The following is an 18508-nucleotide window of genomic DNA, read 5'->3' as shown; positions in this document are numbered from 1 at the left end:
AAGGAAGGAATAGGGAATTTAGCCCAGAGCCCTTTTAAATGCACTTCTACGTGTAATTTAATAGCTGTATTATAAACATTAATGTTAGTATAAAAATCTGGGGAGTTTCAGGCCCAAACTGGGTTAACTTTTTTCTTTTACCTTCTTTCCTCTTGAGAAGCTTGTTTTCTTTTTATTGCATTCCAATAACGAGAGACCATTTCACACAGGTACATCTGCAACATGTTACAGGCAGCATAGAATATTAAAAAAACCTGTGCTACTGCTAGTGAAAATAATAAGGGGGGTAAAACTTTTCTCAGGCTGAGAGGAAAAAGGTGCTTATAGCAGGAACTCCATTAGCAAACTCTATTACTGAAGGGACTGCACTGAACGCTGAAGTAATTTCTAATTTAAAGTCCTGTTTCAAACAGCAACTCTAATACTCAAAGAGGGGATCCAGGCTACAGTGAAGTGGTGGTGGTGGTGATGGTGGCCAGGTAGTTCACATGGGGTTGTGTTTAGATATGGATCAGGGGTTTAAAACAAAATGGCAAGTTAAGATAATAAAACTGAGGAGATTATAAAGCAGAGAGAGAGAGGAAGTTTATACATTAACCTTACTTACTTCATAAAGAGGGGCAAACCTGTCTACCCTAATCCTCTGAATCGATACAAGTGTGAAAGTTCACCTCCAGTGTTACTGAGTTCACGCTCAGCAAAGGATCAGCTGTGAAATAGATTGCACAGCCAGGAGAGAGAGAACAGTTCAGTTGATAAATGGAACAGTGAAAGGAGAAAAACGAGCAGAAGGAACAAAAAAGGGGAACAGGAAGGGTAGCTGAGTAAGAGAAGTCAGAGAAACAGAGAGGAAGAGCCAAATGGAAAAATAAACAAATAGTTTATTCTTTGGTTAAGGCTTAGGAATTCCTGCTCCACAGAAAAAAATACCATTTCCAGATTTGATTTATTTTTTATTTTAAATTGGAAGGAAAAGTCAGAAATACAAAATAAATGCATAATGAAATATATACTGGGGTTCTGACCACCCACCTGCTTACCAGACTGGCTCCCAGCACAAATTCTGACAGAATCAACACATTCCACCAAAATGTCACTGTCCATTGGACAGTGGCTCCACTGGAAATCCTCTGTCCAGCTATACATCCTGTCACTGCTTTTTTAAGCTGTATAGATACCCAAGGGGACCTTGGCTTCAAGAATAATAACACAATATGGTATGCTAGTGCACATAATTTTTCAGTTTAGATTTCAAAAGGGAAGTTACTAATGTGCAGTGGGTTTTTCCAAGGACAGAAAAAGAAAATCTGTTTTATTGTTGTATCTCTACTGGTGGAGGACGAGGGAGGGAAATGTGGAGGAAAAGGACAAGACAGACTCATGTTCATGGAAATAATTTGTCTATGTAAGTGAGAGGAAATTCACTGAATTTATTCTTTGGCTCTACAAAAGACTTATAGCTCCATATTTGGTTCTCCCAACCCCAGCTATCCTAGACATTTTTATAATAATTGTAAGTTAGCAACTTACTATTACCAATTTATTGTAAGTTTGATGAGCTGCTACTAGTTCTTTGATGGTGGACTCAAATCTCAGATAATACACACCCTTGTAACTGGCTCCTACTTCATATTCCCCATGAAACTGGTACCTGGCATGTTGGGAGAGCCACGACATTTTCCCAGTTTTTGATCCAAGGCAAAGTCATGTCTCTCTATGACCCCTTGCCCCCTCATGGTGCAGCTCTGGAAGGCTCTTCATGGCTGCAGACTGTGACCAGGTTCTTAAAGTTCCACTGTTTCTCCAGTGACAATCAGGGTATGGATTTGTCCTAGCTAGGATGGAAGAGAAGTAGTGGATGTGGGCAGATGTGGGGATGGAACAAATCTAAGGGGAGGGATGGGATATCATCCAAAAAACAAGCTGGCTTTACAGAGTGGACATGCATGGGCAGTAGGAGACCAGGCACAAGGAGGTCTGGAAATACCAGACTTCAGGATGGTTTGCAGATGGGGAGGAGTGAAAGGGGCTAGAGACCTGCAGATTGAAAAGTGCTGGAGGGGTGGGGTTGAAAAGGTGAGCAGAAGAGCACTGGATGAGAAGCCATGGGAACTTGTAGTGGGCAGGACTGAGAAATAACATGGGGCAGTTTACCACCACCCACCATCTCACCATGTAAGACTCTTTGTTCTTTTTTCTTTACTTCATTCCTTTTGTGTTTAATTTTCTGATAATTAAATGTCAAATCCAGCTGGTCAGCTTGATCTTAAATCTGCCAAATTTGCTACTCAGGCCTGAGGTATCTTAGGGCAGGGGAAATGCTGTAGCCCAATACTGCAACCTGGACCCCATATTCAGAATCTGTGCCCTTATCTTGTGGTTCATCAAAGTATATGTGCCTCCTCATGTAACTCCATGGAAGGCCTTGGGGAAATTTGTACTAGTGTATGTGAAACTCGGGGGAAAAAAGGTATCTAGCTACAAAGAGGGTCACATTACTTTGACTTGGGAACCTATATGTCTACATCCCTGCCTCTGAAAGCAATCCAGGATCTGTGAATTCACTTGCACATATAGATATTTGGCAGATGCATCAGAGAAAAATACGTGACTCCATCATACATGATTAGTGGGTTAGTTTATCTAAGGTAAGGGACATAATACTGGCTAAGAGGGCCTTTCCATTCTGTATCAGTCCTTTGAAATAGATTGGAAAGCAATTCAGGTTTTAATTCAGACTCAGTGTTCATTTCCAATAAATTTATTTTCGGTGCCCTTTGTATTTATGCTTCTTTCAGCCTGTTTTCCTTCCATTTGGCAATCTGCATATGCAAGTCTAGCTGTTAGTTTTTGGACCTGGTTGCTGCAATTGGAACTGGCTGAGGTCTTAAATTATGTTTGAGAGTTTGATCCCACTTGAATTAAATCATAGAGTGCTTTCCATTAAATTTATCATGAACAACAGAGAAATCAGAAATTAGGACTATTTTGCTTCTTAAAAATATCCAGGAAGTTCCACAGCTCAGAACTTCAGTAGATGTGTACAGACAGGATGCAAAGATGGGATATAAAGTTGATTCATCAGAATCCAGGTTTTCAAATTAAATTAGTAGATATATTACCATCAACAGGACAAATTCTACACTTTAACACGTAGTCCTCCTGGCAAGTCTATTGCACTCAAATTTTGTACTGTGTATCAGAACAAACTACAGTTTGTTAGGTTTTGTCTTCTTATAATTCCCTTTCTCACAGTTCTAGAACTTCTCAGGTGCCATCTCCAAAACAAGCATTTTTGCACAGATAATGGATGTGTTCTGGGAAAATTGCCTTTCTGTACTAAAAGAACAAGTCAGAGACATCCTAAGAGACATGCTAGTAAAATGCTGTTTTATACCATCCTGCTGATTTGCACAAAAAATAATACCATAAACCTTGGCTGATTCCCTTTGGATTTTTTGACCTTCAGCTGTGAAATCCCTGGAGGCACAGATGCTCTCATTTTAACTGTATGGAAACTCATTAGCCCAAAAGAAATGCTACTATGAGCAAAGGACAATTTTGAAACTTTGTGAAGCTGCAAATGTTAGGTGGCAAAACCTCTCCCTGTGGTGATGTGTGCTTTCTCACACAAATGGTCCCCCCAAAAGTTGCCTGGACTCCTGCTAAGAATAAATGTGTACCGTTGCAAAAAAAAAGTTGTGATTGAGGCCTTAAAGCTTTACTGTTAGCCAGCCAGAAAATAATTCATTTGTACTTGATTTTTCATTAACTCCTTTTTAGCTGTTTAAGGGAATATTCCCAGGGCTTTTTCTAGCTGTAGTAACCCTAAGATCTTTATCTTCCATGTGCTTTTCTTCTATATGAATGGAAAAAATTAAACCACATGAAACCGGGCAATGCACCAGAAAACATTTATGAAATTTCTGGTGAAGTGTTTTGGCATAACTACATAACAATAACATACTATTTTCATTAACTTGAACAAACAAACCCAATAGATTATTAAAAAACAAAATTAAGAAGAAAGTACAGATGCGGTGTAACTTTACAATTTGACAATGCAGAGGACAGATTTACCAGCTTATTTGCTGCTTCTTTTGACAAAGAAGAGCTAACCCAAAAGCCATAGGCAGGATCTACAGCAAAGAACGTGGGGGAAATGCCAGATGATCTAGGTCTCATTGGTGACGGTAAACCAGCAAGATTCACAGCACTGTTCAGGATACAGCATTTGCAATCTTTTAACTGTCATCTAGTTAAGCTTAATGACCATAAAGGTAATGGATGCTCAGCAGAGCACTGAGTGCTTCCAAAGAGATAGGAATGTATTCCTCATTTATGCTCCTGCATGCACGGACTAATAATTGGTCTAGAAACATTCTTCTCTCATTTATTTCAGAAATTACATGGTTGCTTAATAGCATAAGAAGTATTTTGGTGTCATACAGCACACAAGACCATATGCTCTGTGCAGCATTTGGAAAAACTCACTTGAGTGACTGATCAATCCAAACATCCTCCACTGCTGAGCCGAATTTGAGTCACGTAGCTGGTGTCACACAAATCACTGCCATATGAACAATCCTTCTCAAACATAAGCAAGTTAGCTTGGACAGTAGAAGTAGTTAAGCCCAATTAATATTGCAGTTCAGGGAGACTATTTTATTGTACTTCAAAAGATAAATTTATCTTCAGAGAAACACTGCAGGCTGATCTATTTTACAAAGAACTCTGTGCTGTGTTGCCTGTGCTTGGTAACACAAAGTTTTCTCAGGCCATCTCTTTGCATCACAGAAATATCTTAAATGTACATGCTCTCCTGGAGAAAGGACACAGCAAACAGCAGGTAGAAGAAAGAAGAATGGAGGAAGAAGCATCAGTGCCAGACAGCTCTGGCCCAAAGTCATAACAGGAGAGGAACTAGAAAGAAGGATAAGTAGGAGTTCAAAACTGTTTAGATGAAGGCTAATGGACCAATTAAATGACAATCAAACTGTTCAGAGATTAATGCCTCACAGTCATGCATAAGGGGAGAAAAGAAACCCTGAGGGTTACAGCTCATCTGCTGTTATGTAAGGGGCAATGTACCCACCTCAAGTCTCCCAGTAAATCCTTCTCAGAGTTTTGAAAGACATTTATTTATGCTTGTTCAGAGCATTGAGTCTCATGAGACAATTAAAAAAGTCTTACAGAGTGCTTCTAAAAGTCCAACAGCTATTTCAAATATGAAAGAACAAAGGGTAGGCTGGGATTCAGGGATCTCACAGAGTGAGAAAGCATTCACAGTGAAGGAAGAGCAAGTGGGCTGTGTTTCCTACATTAAAGCAGATTAGTTGTGAAAGAGTGAGGGGTTTTGTGCATTTTTTATTTCTTCTCTTGTGAACTTGTACATCTGTTAGGTGTTTGTGTACTAGTTTGTAAGTAGTGGTGCTATTTAAGCTGGTAAGACATACAAATACCCCAAAGGGAAAAAGTATGTTAACATATACTGCTGTTATGAAACTGGGATTTTCTGTGCTAGACCAAAGAATTACCATCTTTGTGGCATTTCCATAATTCAGAATGAATATAAATGTTGAAAATATTGTTTTATTTCTCATACTATAGAGATTTTTTTTTCTTTTAAATAGCGGTGGTGTTAAGCTCACCATTGTGCTTCATCCTACTGGTTCCTCCTGAGTGAAGTCTTCTATCTTGTGGAATACCCTGATTTAATCCAATTCCAAGGAATAATTTGCCATTCTTATGATTGGAGGTATTTTGGAAGAGGTTTTTGTTTTTCTTTTAAATGCAGTCCTGCTGTTCCAGCTCATGTTTTATTTTCCCTATCTGCCCTTTAACTAATTACTGTGTTGCAGAGCCTGGTGATGCTTGACAAGGAGCTGAAGGGAGCTGACTATCATGAAGGAAAAAAGGCTGACAACAGCGGACAATGTAAAAAATGGTAATGCATGAGGGTGAGAGGCAGAAAAAATCTCATAAGCAAACTGAATTACCAAGTCCAGCACAGTGGGTCCTCTGCCCTCTCCTTTCTAACCCAAAGTGCATGCACTTTGCTCAGTGACCTTTAAGAAAGTCTTGCAATATTGTGAAAGAATAAAACCTGTCCCTTAAAACAGAGGCGTGCCTTAGGCTCCTGAGTAGAGCTCTTGGACTCTGAACCCCATCTGTACAAGCAGGATCCCTCTGCAGGGCCACGGTATCCCCTGCTATCCCATTAGGATACCACATGGACTGTGGCCATCCATGCCTTTACACCCTTCATGCTCCACTCAGGGTACAGCTGACTGGGACCCCTGCCTTGGGTTTACGTATTGCTCTTCACCCCAGACCCTGGCACAGCATCCCGATGCTCAGCTCATTGGGGTACTTGTCCCAAAAAGAATTAGAAAACCTTTCCACAAGGGTGAGATTCAGAGGCAGGTGTAGGAAGGCCTGCCCTTGCACTGTGCTGTCTGTGGTGATCTCCCATCCCAAAGGAAGAGCCTTCCTGGTTATAGAGATGTGCAGAGAGGCTCATGCTCCCCTGCTGAGGTTTTTCATCTCTCAGCATTCATTTTATCACCAACTCAAGACTTCCAAAGGAAAGCCCTGAGCTCATGCCTTCCTCATTAATGGGAAAATACAGACACTTCTGGAGAGAGATTTGGCTTACCTGAGGCTGGGATGGATCTGAGCTGAGCTGTTGCCGAAGCTCCTAGAGCCATGGTTTTCCTTCAGCCTTTGCTCCCAACAACTGGCAGGGAACAGGCAGCAGGGACCACAGGCCACAGGGTAATTGGCCCCTGCCAAACAAGTTGGAAGAAAGCGAGAGATTTTGTGATGGAAATTTTTCTGCTTCCCAGCTATTCCCCAAAAAATTCAGGCCATCCATGTGGAAAGTTTTGTCTGTGAGCAGTCAATGAAGAAATATGTCATTGAGTAAGTTCTGATCTGGCTTTATTTGCAGCTGTTGTCCTGAAATGCAGCTTTTTTTTTTTTTGAAAATTAATGGGAATACAGGCTTATAAGTCTGAAGTGGCCAGTGGGAGTGAAGAACTTAACTGTCTGAGCTTGCCTTTATGACTTGTAGCTGTAACTTCTATAAGGTATTGTGACCCCCTTTTTTCTATCTGTCTGCTTCTACCATCCCCCATTTCCATCTGTGGACTAACAGATTTCTGGAAGTGTGAGATGCTCATCCTAACCAAAAAAAGAGATATCAGAAAGAAACTGGATTAATACTGAGAAGGGGAGGTTTATTTTTTAGAAGATGCTTGTGCTTGTCACAGTGGAATTAAGAAATCTTATTCCTCTCACTTGATATATGGCATATTCCTACTCCTCCACATCTGTCCGGATACATGCCTAAGCAGCACACTTTTAAAGTGTCCTTAGGAGTGGCTCATCTTTTTTTCATGAGCTACAGGATGATAAAGTCTCTGTAATAATCATTTATTGTTTCCAATTTCCATCTGTATCCGGGTGTAATGTTCACAGATTCAAAAAGCTGGAACAGGCAGGTATTGGCTAAGTAGCCCACCTGGCTCCACTTATCCCCCTTTCAAATTAGAGGCAATGTAACCCAAAACCTCTATCTTCTGCTTTTTAACATTTCACGCAAACTCATTTGGGAAATTTATTGTGACTTTAAAAAGATCTGACTTTTTTATTTGGTGTGTCACACTGCAGGAACAGTCCAGTACCTGTTAGCCAGATGGTACAGGAATAACATGCCAAAAGGTACCAGATTTCTTATTTAGAGTCTGCTGTGAAACATGCATATCAGATTCAGGTGATATTGATGAAAAAAATAATGTTGCAAAAGTTACGAGCCATTATTCCATATAGAAATGGCATTTTTTCCCTTTTACAAGCACTCTCAAGTTAAATAAGCTTTGAACTTTCAGATCTTTCTGTTTGCGGGGGTTTGCTTATAACAGTCATGTAGCCAATATGACGACAAGTTTGGAACAAGCCCAGGTATTTTTAATCAGTGAGACCCTGCTGCAATGTATGAAACAGATTTAAACTGCTTTTGCCTTTACATGAGCAAAATTTTCTCTAACTTAATATAAAATCAATGTAACCAACTGACCAAATTCCCAGAAAATTTACTGCTCCTCAGTAGGCTTGGCTGCATTATAATTTCAATTGTCAATCCTTGTATGATCTCTCAAGGGTTTTATGAAAATCAATTTAGTTTTAGAGATTGTAAATGGTGTGGTGGCTCTGTCAGCATGAGCACTATCAAACTGCTTTACTATCACATCAAAATTAATATCCAGTTTTCTTTCTTGTTGGTATTAAACTAAACCAGATGTTTGCTCTGAGTTTTTAAACCCCTGGTAACAGTGACAAACAGGATGAAAGTCATAGAGGAAAACAAGGCCAGTGCCGGCACTTGGAGCCAGTTGGTTCCCACCCCACTTTGTTCCCCACTGTGCTCAAATAAGGCATCCCTCCCACGGGGTTGTTTGCTTGATCGTTCAGTTGTTTGTTTGTTTGGAGGGAACGGTTAGAGTAGCTCAACTTCAAATGAAAAACACATCCTAATCTAGCGGGACCTGCATTGGAAACTATGCATCAGAGCATCCTGGCCCTTTTTGAGTGCTGATCTGCACTAAAGCCTGGCTGCTGGACCTGTGCTTCAGTTAGGAGTTTCCAGACTTGCTTACACAGTCATGCCAGCAGAGACTTAGCTGTTTCCAAGGATCTGCATGGAAACGACTTGTTTTAGTCATCTTGTGTAGTTCTTTTGAGGAACACTCTCTACTTTTCTACTTTCTTTATATGTGCCATCAGATCCTTCCAGGCCCAGGGAAGCACCAGGGCAGCACCAGGGCTCATCATGTCCTCACCCACTCTGACCTTTCTCCCTTTCCCATTCATGGTGGCAATCCCAAGTGACGCGATTGGATGCATGGAGTCATGTCTGCTGATTGCAGGGTCACACTGAACTATAGTTATATATAGGCTATAAGGAGGTTTCCTGCCATGGCCACGGGGTCAATAAGAAAAGATGACAAAGATGCAGGGAAATTTGAAACCAGGAGCTTCTTCTTTAGGTAGATCTGCTCCAAGAGGTTTGATTCTCTCTCATGTCCCTCTCTCTCAAATAATCCAGCACAACACTTCATGTACCAGTATGTGAATATCTCCATTTTTTGCTTTCTTTCTCCTACAGAAGACCTTTGGCATTCAGACCCCCAGTTCAGTATCACCAACAGGGACCTGTTGGTGATACTGAGTCCCTCAAAGCCTCCTTCCATTGGACCTTAAGCACTTCATGGGCAGATCCTCCTCACCACAGGGGCTGACCAACCACTCTCAGGTCCTTTCCTTCTCTCACAATCTCCACAGAAATCTTGCTTGTTGGTCTTCAGCAACATTCACCTCCTGAGCGAATTCACCACTGAGGAAGTAGCCTGTTGTAGGTGAAGCACACACATGAAAGACTGAGAGATTTTTAGGGCTACCATAACACATACAGAATGAAATGAATGCATAAACCTACCCAATACCTCAATTACTAAAAAAGTTGACTCTAGTGATGGCAGAGGTATGAAAAATAACTGCAAAACTTAGCATAGCAGAAGGAAGTACGCAGAACTCCTGATCTCAGCTACCATTAAAGTTTGTGTAGGAAGTTCTCATTATGAAACATGGAAAATTGTAATTCCTATGATTTTCCTGTTAATTTCAATAAGGACAAAAGCATATGTCTAACTGTGAATTTATAGTGTTTTGCAAGTTTAAGAAAGGTCACTTTAAACACGACCGAAGAAAAAACAAAAATGAAAAGAGTGCTTTTCTAACTTAAAATAATATTGACATAATTTTCTTGGATTTTTGCATTATTTTGGGTAGGCTTTCAAAGTAGAACAGTCAAAATATTATTAATGAGATGTAAAATGTCTCATATGCTAACTTTCTTCACTTTTCTAATTTAAAAGTGAGGGGAAAAAAAAGAAACCATTTCAACAACATAAATTTAGCCTAAGTGCATTTTTATTTTTTCAGCAAAATGGGTCATTGGCATAAGCTGTGAACATTTCTTGGTTTGCCATGGTTTGATGAAAATTAGACATATTACATTAAACTCACTTGTGATGAATATGCAAAATCATTTGAAACAGAAAGGAAAAAAATACACATCTGAGTGGGCTTTATGCAACAAGATTTAAACTGTACACAACTTCAGTCAGAAAACTTGGAAGGCAGCTTAATTTCTTTGAGCTATGACACACAACGGCAAAGCCCTCAGCGCAAGTAAATTGCTATTGCTCCACCAAACACATTGAAGCCATGCTAACGGCAAAGGAATCATGCTGATTGACATCAGATGAGGATTTGGCTTTGTTTTGTCTCCTGGGTAAATGAGATTTTTGGTGTTAAAGAGAGCATTATTACTCCACAAATGACACAGCACTGTTGCCCTAAACACTAACTTGCTTTTGTAATCTGTTGATTCCCAAAGATTACTTAGTCTAAATCAGGGTAAATAGAACAAAACAGTTTTCTGTTTTCTAAGGTTTTGATGTGGTGCTCTTTGTTGCTACTCTGAGCTTGCACAAATTCACTGTATCTGCTTGAACATTGACTCCTGTTTGCAAATGTTGTCTGGTCACCAGCCTGATACTCTTCAATTTTTGCTAGAAAAAAAAGGATATATTTTTCAGAAGCTTGGTGGTTTAGCAATTTAAGTGTTTATAGCTAACAAGTACCATCCTCTGCAGAATTCTGCAATTTCAGCATAGAATAACCAGGTAGTTTAAAATAACAACATGGTTTAAAAATCTGTCAAAGCATGCTGTTATCTTATTAGTTCACTGTTGTTCTGCAAATCTACATCATCTGCTACCACCTCACCTGCCCCCCCCAGAGTCCCTAACTCTTAGTTCTGCTCTCTAACATTTAAAAAATCGTATAATGATAAAGTTGAAACTGACTGTGAAGGCTTATTTTCCATGTACTGTGCTAATCCATACTCCAGTGTGGTGGACATTTCTTGGCAGGCAAATGCTGAACTTCAAAGTGTGGCTCAGGTGCTGAACTGTGTCTTGTGCTTGACAGCGGGTGCTGACACAGAAGCTGCTGTAACCCATATCCCTAGTCATGCCTTGCATGCTTTTCATGCATCTGAGCCTTCATAACTGTACAAATTCTTGCCAGAATTTGTCCTGTGCTAGGCTATGTGTGACCCCCAAGCTCTGCAAAATGTGTAGCCACACACTGGCCAGAGCAATAAGACGTGTGGCATACAAAATATAAACTAAACATACTCTCTGGAGAGACAATTGAAGATAGTATCCTAGGGCCACAATTTTCGTGTGTTCTGCAGTTCTAATGCCTGAGAAAACTGTCCCTAGCATGTGGACAAGCCTCAGGACAACCCATGAACCTTAATGAAGGTAGTGGTTGCTGCCTTGTTTTCTACTATCACCCCTGTTTCAGACTGCCCAACATTTTCTGTACCAATATAAATTTGCTCCCAGGTGCATGATGAAATCTCGGAAGAGGAAGTGTAACTGAACTGCACTTTGCAGCTTTAAAACATTTTAGTTTTAAGATGTAACTAGATGTAACACAGGACAGAGAATATACACGCTCTCATCAAGCAGCAGTGGGAGCCCAAGCAGAAGTCTAGAAAACATAAATTGCATTGCTAGGTGACTGAATCCCCCTTAATTTTCCAATCTTAATTCAATAAACAGATCCACTGAAATTCAGAACTGATAACTTCTATATTTACTCTTTATGTAGACTTTAGCATGTTTGTGATGTGATGGTCAGGATCTATAATATGCAGTATATGAAGTTTGCTACCCTGTGAAATACTCGCTAAGTATTCAGCCTAGTGGCTTGCATTTCTTGGGGAAAAAAGCCAATATTCATTTCTGTTTTCATCTCTTTGTGCACATTTTTAATTTCTGCCTACACAGTTCCAGGCTTTCTAATACATTTATATGCCAATATAACTCAAAGTGATAGCCATCAGACAACAGGCATAAATTCATATCATGAATCTACAAGAACAGAAGGTTTATACTAACTTTCTCACCTATCATTTCAAGCTTCAGGAATGGCTGCCATATGACCAGAAATACCTCAAGTATCCCTTTTGGAAGATATAAAATCCACTCCACCTGCAAACAGAATTCTCCACACCAGTAAGAAGTTCATGGCAGTTGTTCCTTTTACATAATATTGTTGTGGTTATTGCAGTTAAAACCACACATTATTAGAATTGACTTGCATTATTAACATCAATTTATGGTCACTGCCATCCAAAGAAAATTAGTCTTTCAAGAATATTTGAAGCAGAGCCAATTTCAGCTTGAAAAATCTGTTCTTGAAGTCTTTTGTCCACAGCTTTTCTCATCTGTAGCACATCTCTTATGTTAAAGCCATAGGCAATTCTTTTTCTCAGATGGTTTTTGTATTTCCTTGTGTATATGTTTTTAAAATTATGTTTAAACAAGTTCATCACAATTCACTCTAGAATGGCCTCTTTATTCTATTGATTCAAATCCTTTTTCCCCTGGCTGAAAGACTGAGGAATGAGAATATGAGGAATATGAGAAAGGTAGTATCAGAAAGTTCCCCATGTCACTGTAACAGTCCATGTGTAGAATGAGAGCAGAATCTTAAATCACAGGCAGAAGGTAATCCATCATAATTGTGCTACAGAGTATTAAGCATATCAGAGATAGTGCATCTGGGTATTTTATTCCTTGACCACAATACCCAAACCCATATCTGACAGACAATTTCCTGTATTTAATGTGATGAACCCTTACACAATCTGGAATGTCTGTTAGAGCAGAGGACCATGTTGAAATCCAACCATTATAAAGCAAGTCCTTGTATCCTTCCTCTTTCAGCACACTCTGTTGTGTTCAGTAGTCTGTAATTTCTCATTTGTGCTGACAAACATCCCAGTCCATGATCAGTTGGCAAGAGGCTGCAGGGATCCATCACACTTCCAGTCAGGTTGGGTTGTAAACTTGTCACTCCTATTGCACTCCAGCTCATGTAATACACATTCTGGCTCCTGAATTCCTCTTCCAGTTGCAATTAAGTATGTTATAAAATCATGGAATTAAAAAAAATCATAAAATCATTTAGGTTGGAAAATATCTTTAAGATCATTGAGTCCAGTGAAAAACCCATACTGCCAAGTCCACCACTAAACATCATCCTTGAGCCTACTCATCTTTTAAATATCTTCAGGCATGATGACTCAGCCACTTCCCTGGAAAGACTCTTGTTGCTTGACAACCCTTTCCAATGGTTGATAGGCTAAAATTTTATTTGAAAGGTCACTAAGTCCATTTTCAAGCATATTAGGAAATTTCTCATTCAGACCTTCAATACTGAAGGTGACTAAAATTCACAGTGAATGTTTCCTAATATCCAATCTAAATCGCCCTTGGCACAACCTGAGGCCATTCCCTCTTATCCCAAACTACCTCAGCTTTTTGTCTCACCTGTGCCTTTCAGCTGCTGTTGTTATCATTCACTTTCATTTCTGATTTTCTGAGCCTTGTTTCCACATGATCCTTACTCTTCACCCCATCTGTTCGACTGTCTATAAACATGTTCAGAAGTGCAATAGCCAGGATACCAAGGCAGTGTGCTCCCAACTCCATTCCTACAGCAATGGGAGAAGTGATTGTAATTCCCTTCTGACATATCAACGCAGTGCTGGTATATTTCTTTGGTATATCCATTTCTATTCCTGTTCACACCGTTACTATACACCTTCTAGTAACCAGCTTCCTCAGTCACCGGCTTTTCTTGAAAGAGTCTATTTTAATCCTATTCCAAAGGATCTCAACAGTCTTTACAGTAGACACTCATCCAAGCAGGAAACAGAAGTAAATTATGGAGGCCCCAATGAACATGACACATTCATTTCCATGGCTCCACTTCCTAATATTTGTTATTCTTAATACACTTCTAATCAATGATAAGCTTTGACAAAGCTATGTTATCAATGGTTTTGACGGAAAACCATTGATGAAACCATTTTATTTGGACAAAATTAAGTACATTCTAAAAGATAGTTTTTAACAGAGACAGCAGAAAGTACATTTAAATTCTTTCTCTTCCCAACAAATCAAATCTGCAAAAGATCCTCCCTGGTCTGCATTAACTGTAATAGCAAAGAACTTCATGTCAGGTTGAATAATGATAGACTCAATATTTCAGAGAGCTGCTGCTACTTTAACTCATTAGTATAATGAAATAGGGTTTAGGAAGCATTTGTATTAAAGTGAAGGAATATATTCAGCTGAAACTTTAGCAAGAAAATGCAATACAGCAGTGAAATAGTCAATATTCATATATCAGCTGATCTGACAAATCTTTTAGATAACAAACAACATAAAAACAGTTTGAAATAGTTTAAAAACACATTATGTTCACTTAATAGCAGATGTGAAACAGTATACTGACACTTTGGACCTTTTACTGCAACCCTTATAAACCACTAATTCATCTTCTTACATTAGCAAGGTCACAGACTTTTTGTGTAAAGGGCTGGTGCACTGAAATGACTTAAAATTGTTTTATGAAGTTGTCTGAGAGTGCCCTTGTGTTTGTCCACAGTTTTTGTCTGGTTGTTTTAACCAGTTTCTTCCATAGCTTTGAGTGTGTAAGTCCTTTGGCACAGTTTACTTTAACTTTCATGAAAAAATAGGCAAACAGTCTTTTCCAGTCTTTCACAGGTTCATGCAGATGAAGAAACTGGAGTCTCTCTAATGACTTATATTAGCTGAATTTGAGCTCCTCACAGATTAGGAAAGAAGAGTATTATATGTCTCTTATCCCTCTTAATGCACAAGGACCTCATTTGCCTCTTATTCCTCCATGCCTTTTCTATGTCTCTGTTTCCTGTCTTTTAAAGAGTTCTGGACTGCTCAAGCAAATGTTATAAAGTCTAGGAGTGAGTGGAGACTTGTATTTCTCTACAAAGAGAAAAAAAAATGTAAGTGGATTTGAGACAGAAAGGAAGAGGAATGATTTTCCCATTCCTCCCCAGTGTCCAAGTTCAAATAGATAAAGGATTCAGCCTTATCAAGTGTTGAATGACATCACCCTTTTATCTCCCCAAGAAACCCAAGCAGGTTGAGCATTTTGCAAAACACACCAAGGGGTCTACTTTCAGCTCAAAAAAGAAATACTTGAAAAGAACAAAAGGGAATTTAATCCAAACCACTGCACAAAAAAAAAAAAAAAAATAAAAAGAGTCTTTTAGTGAAAGGATGAGAATATTGTTATTGACAGGGGTGGGGAGAAAATGTACCAGTTTACTTGATATTAAGAATAATCAAATTGCCATGGATGAAGCCAAAAAGATCCAAGCCTCCCTTTGGTCCCTGAATGAAGTCCTAATGTAACATTCCCCCATATCAGCACATCCCATTTCCCTCCTGGAGGAAAAATGTCCAGGCAGATTCTCCAACTGAATCTTTGCAGGGGTAGGTTTTGATTCTGGCCTGGAATGATATTAGGTGTTTGCTCTCTAACTGACCTCCCCAGACAATCCAAAGTCAAACATCCCCTCAGCTGAGGAGGGCTGAATCCAGTCTAAATCAGCTGAGTTTCTCCCATGCCTGAAAACCTTGGGCTAAGCAGTTAGGACAGATCTTACAGCAGAGCCAAAGAACTGGCTTTTAATTTTGTGGTTTCGATCCTATTTCAAAACTTAAACTGATAACCCTTCATCTTAATTTAAAAATAAACCCTGCTGCCTCACTTAATCATGTCTCCAAAAATACTTTGGCCAGATCCACGGTGTCCTGGTGTCCTTTCCAGAGGGAAAGTCAGCTGTTTCACCTCCTCAGTTTCATTCTCCAGGCATGCCCAGAGGCCATACAACTACCACAGCTGTCTCTTGGTGTACACTTTGGCTACCAGCTATGCTCTGATGAGCCCCAGCTTCTCAGAGACCTGGATAGTCAGACAGATTTGGGGTAGATTTGGCACTGATTTAAAAACAGGTTGAACTGGCTTTCGACGTAGCATCCAGGACACAAAGGTGGATTGGGGCCAAATTCTCCTCATGCTGAGTTGAGTGCAGCAAATTCTTGGATCTTGATAATATTTATTTTTTTCCTTCTTTCAAGTCTCTGTTTTGCTTCATTCTTCTTCCATTTTTTAAAAATCATATTTCTTTTTCTCTATCTGCCTCTTTGTCTTCCTTATTTTTTGTTTCCAATAACAGTCTTAATAATGTTCCCTTCATTGTTTCTGACATTGCTTTACTGACTCACATTTTGCCATAAATCATAACTTTTTTCTTTTTGGGCTGCATTTCCCCCAAAAAGAATCCTTTCTGAGAAAAACACGTTCCCCCCTCCCCCAAATCCCTTAAATGATGTAACACATTCTTCTTTGGAGAAATTTTGGCCCAGGTGTGATGTCTTATCCGCTGCCATTAAATAGATGTTTGGTTTTGACATGATAAACCACCAGTGTGTTTTAAATAGACTTGGTTTTAAGGTGGAATTTAGCTCCATTGTCAAAGGCAGGGACACATTGTCTTTCTTCTTACCACTCCTTATTTATACCATTTAAGACTATAATGATAAATGCTTTTTCTCCCTGTGATATTTTAAAGAACTAAGGTCTTGGACATGTGTCTTTCCTCTGTATGTTTGATTTCATTGGGCAACACTGAGATAAACATTAGCTTGCATGAGATGGTTGTGAAAAAACAAAAATAACCTACCCCAACACCCCACAAAAGAAAACCCTTACAGTTTTATTGTTCTGTCAAGGATTTATTGTCAAATTCCATTTCAGCAATTCCAGACATCAGGATTAAAAAGTGTTTGTAGGCTCAGAAAATTGTCCCATTGCTATTTTCAGTCAACAGCCAACTATAAATGTTCTTAGATAAGAATACAAAGGGGACTTCATGAAGGAATGGTGCTGGGATCTCTGTTACAACATTGTGCACACCAGATGAATCTTATCCTACCAGCCTAGAGAGTAGGCAGGGCTCATTTCCTAGCAGGCTGGATCATGACTGAGCAAAAATGTCAATGAATCAATGAATAATCAGTGCACATTCATGGAATATTATACTAACGCTCTTTCCTGACTGATCAGTGCTTCTAATGTTTTCAACAAGTTCAGTATTGCGGAGTGGGATTCATTCACTTCAATTTCACCTATTTGCAATGAAAATCACTCTTCTCACTTCTTTGGACATCTATTTTAGAATGAGATGGCTCGAATCCTAGATGTGGTTTTTCTCTTCATTGATTATAAGGAGAGTTCAAACTAATAGCTCAGATATGGCAACGGGGGTGGACTTTAAAGATGGTCTTTAAAGTTACCTTCCGATCAAAACCATTTCATAATTCTATGATACGAGTTTATACTCTGTTGTTTTGCAAATGGCCAGATGAATCTTATCCAGACAGATTTCTTTTTGTTTTATGCTGAGCATTTTGCTGCTTCCATTGAAAAAATGAGGAAGAAAACTTCAGGAGGCAACAAAACATTAGAAAAAAGTAAGTTTTGCAACACCAAAGGCAATGGGCATGTTTTAGTGGCAAACCCACTCCACTGGTAAGCTGATAATATTCTGAATTGCTTCACTGGCTCAATCCCATTTAAACAGTAATGGTAGCATATAATCATAGTGCTTTACTTTTATTCCTTAGAGCTTTACATAATAGAGACAAATTGCGTAAATAAACAGAGTAACTGCTCACCTTAGCTCCAGATAAAACTCCTGTGTCAAAGTTCCTCCCTGAAGACAACATTTTGATGCTGGTTTTAATATCAACAGTTTTAACTGTTTTAACAATAAGTCTAATGTGTTATACATCATTATTTTGAAGTAAGCAAAGATTATTTTAAGGATTATATCCAAAATCAGGCAGTAGACAACCAAAATTTATTGTATTGTATGTATTGTATTTATTACAGCTTGGTTTTACACTTCTGAATCCCCAGAGCAGCATACCGGACCAGACTGGTGTCTGAGCCAGTGTACATTGTCAGTCTCATCTTAACGCTCATTGCAAATTCATGCCAGTAATACTCAAGTTTACAGCTGCCTGAAGTTGACTCCTCCTGGCAGCAAGGATGAGCTGTAATTTCTCCATCATGTCCATCCATTAGGCATCCACAGCTCTAAGACCCCTCTCTATGAGAGTCCCTCTGGTCCTTCATTCAAACAGGAGAACAGTCCTTCTAATGGAAAGGAGGAGGAAGAAGAAGAAGGTGCAATTCTCTTTCCATGTTGCCCTTATATTCCCAATATTTTTCTGTAGTGATAATCCAGGACTCCAGCTGGCATACCATGATCTGGGTGATTCAGGCTCAGCTCCCAGGACTTCAGAGGATGGATAAGATACTCACAGTAAAAAAAACACTCTGGGGAGAAGGAGGAACTAGAAGCCAGCATTTCTCTTTCCAGTTAGTACAGCTGGGTTATGGAGTCATGGTTCTTCTCTGGTCTAACAAAGTTTGAATTCTTCTGGCACAGCTTCTGAGGTTC

The sequence above is a fragment of the Vidua macroura genome, chromosome 5 (assembly GCF_024509145.1).
Source record: "Vidua macroura isolate BioBank_ID:100142 chromosome 5, ASM2450914v1, whole genome shotgun sequence".
NCBI lineage: Eukaryota > Metazoa > Chordata > Aves > Passeriformes > Viduidae > Vidua > Vidua macroura.
Note: the sequence above shows the minus strand (reverse complement) of the source record.